This window comes from Montipora capricornis, chromosome 10 (genome assembly GCF_036669925.1).
Source record: "Montipora capricornis isolate CH-2021 chromosome 10, ASM3666992v2, whole genome shotgun sequence".
Lineage (NCBI taxonomy): Eukaryota > Metazoa > Cnidaria > Anthozoa > Scleractinia > Acroporidae > Montipora > Montipora capricornis.
Window position 1 is genome coordinate 59,583,873 of NC_090892.1, and position 2,500 is coordinate 59,586,372.

Genomic DNA, 2,500 nt, shown 5'->3' on the forward strand with positions numbered 1-2,500 from the left:
TCCCACATTTCTATGGATAAACTTCGCAGGGTGTGAAATTTCCATGATATTTTGCGCTGAATGATTTCAATTTGAGACCATTTTTTTATAACATCCCCGCCAGAGTCATTAGCAACTGTCTGAGCATGTCAAAATGAAAATTTTCCCATTAAAATAAAAAAACTTTTTTGTTGTCCAGTATGGCGAGAGATTCATAACAACAGAAACTCGTAACCAACCTACCAAAGAGCTCCTTAAAACATGCTTTGCCATAAACTTATTGTCAAGAATAGGCAGCAAAGTTTAATCTATATAAAGGCCTTAATCGATCAGCTGTATTGGTTTAAAAAGATTGAAAGTTTTTCTCGGCAAAGATTTGAAAGGTGTTCATTTGTTTCTTCAAATCATATTCATTGGCCGGAACTTGGAGCGCCAAAAAACTCACAGTAAAAAACACGATACCAAAACTGTACTTTTCACTCGAAAAATTCGACCCCCAAACCTATGCAAATCCTAGCTTAAAAACGAAAAAGGTGTCGAAAACTAATTCCATTCCAAACGAGGTTTTGGAAAGCGCGCATAATGAAAAATAATTGAAATTAAAGCTTACAAAGGCAAACTAGGTCCTATGATGGAACGGAAAAATCTGGGCGCTGATGAAGGTGAAGGCGACGAAACTAAATATTTAAAACTAACAAAAGCATCTAAATTAAACGAAAGTATTTTGTTCATTCATGGCTTAGATATCTGTGAAATCTAAGAGCATCCCTTGATTCTCCTAGCTATAATTGAACATTAACGCCTCTTGCAAAGAACTTGGTATCTGGGGAATCATTATCATCGTTGTCCGCAGTCTAATTCCTCTAGTATTTTACCCACTCAGTCGATTTGTTCGAGCGAGTTAAGAAACAAGAGCAAGAGCTTGGGAACTTGTTCGTGTTTTTTATGAATAATCTTCCATGGCCCATTGTATTTTAAATGTCCTCGTTAAAAGCGATTTAAACGTCGACAATTTATTGAAGTAAGTTGTTCAGCTAATAAGTAATCTTGACTTGACTAGCAGTCACATAATGCCTTACAACCAGTTTACCCCAGCATCTCAGTTGGTGCTTCATATACCGACATATATAAATGTCCTAGAAATGAATCTTCCTCACTCCATCTATCCATCCTTTAGGAAAGCGGTACCCAAACAATAATTAACATCTTACTCGAATATCTTATAAATAGAACTATTTTTCGTGGAAGTTTCAATTGAAATTAAGATAAGCCTGGGTAAACACTCTGTAAGCTATTCTAAATTTGCAGAAAGTATCGTTCCATATGGCTAAGAAGCTGTTTTGAATGACCAAGATTGAATTTGACATTTTCTGAAGAGGTTAATGAAAGTCTCTTACCTTAGCTGGAATAAAGTCCTTCACTAAAGTGAAATTTATATGCCAATATTTTACAGAAGGGACACTTGAACCGTGAACACTTGACATTTTTGTGTGCATCGTTTTTTTCGACGACGAAGAAATAAAGGTCCTTCTTATGATGTATGGTGTTACATGTATAGCATTTTGTAAGTGTAAAAACATTAAATACTCTTGTCAAAAGGACGAGCCCACATTCTATAGTCACTAAAAAAATGTACAAAAAAATACCAAGTGTTCATGGTTTGAGTGTCCTCACAGTAAAACGTGGTGCTAGTCCTTATTTCTTCAAAAAGCTAACGTTAGCATTCGTAATATTATTCAGAGACAACTTTAAAATTTGGCTTTCACGCCATTTAGGAGAAACTTCCATCCCACAGGAATATACCGTAAGCAACGAAAGTACTCCCTTTCGTCACAGAAACAAGTATAGTGTTTTAAATTTAGCTAGAGTTATGTGCGCTTTAATGCTTCGACATTAGTTCAACGAAATGAGTCTTAAGGAAAGTATGGTGGATAACAAAGTACCTTCAGGTGCTCTTGACCTTCAGTCATGGCTTTTCCTCTCTTTTTCGACAGATGACACATAGGAACTTGAAGCGAATTCAAGTGTTTTCTTTTCGTGTGGAAATGAGCGTGGGTGTCGAATGTTGACTTCGGTTATCTTGAAGCGAACAATTCGTTGCTACCAGCTTTAAATTCTCACATAAATTTTAGAAAATTGATTTCTCAGTAATTGAGGCTGCGAGAGATATTAAACTTGTGCCCGTTGAATGGCGCTTTAAATAGTGAGTGTCTTAGATTCTATTTTTGTCATTTGTTGTGTTTTTTTTTCCTTAAACTTAGTAAGCTAAGTTTTCACTTCAAGCATTGATTGAATCACGACTCGTCGAAGTATCTATATAAGTTGTTTTTGAAATGTCAGATTGTCAAAAAAACTATCCATTTGAGGGTCAACATCGCATGTCGCAAGGACATTGAAGACAAAACAATTAATTGTTGTTAATTTTACTAAGAAACAGTGGAACTGTGATTAGTAGGAAGATTGAAGACTAGTATTTTATTTGTGCATACGAACGCTGCAACTTAACTCTTAGGGCCGATTT

General features: G+C 35.6%; 1 pseudogene; it reads right to left on the reverse strand.

The window, feature by feature from the left end:
- LOC138022065 (beta-1 adrenergic receptor-like) overlaps window positions 1-2,187 on the reverse strand; it is a 4,517-nt pseudogene extending 2,330 nt beyond the window's left edge.
- Between the last annotated feature and the right edge of the window lie 313 nt (window positions 2,188-2,500).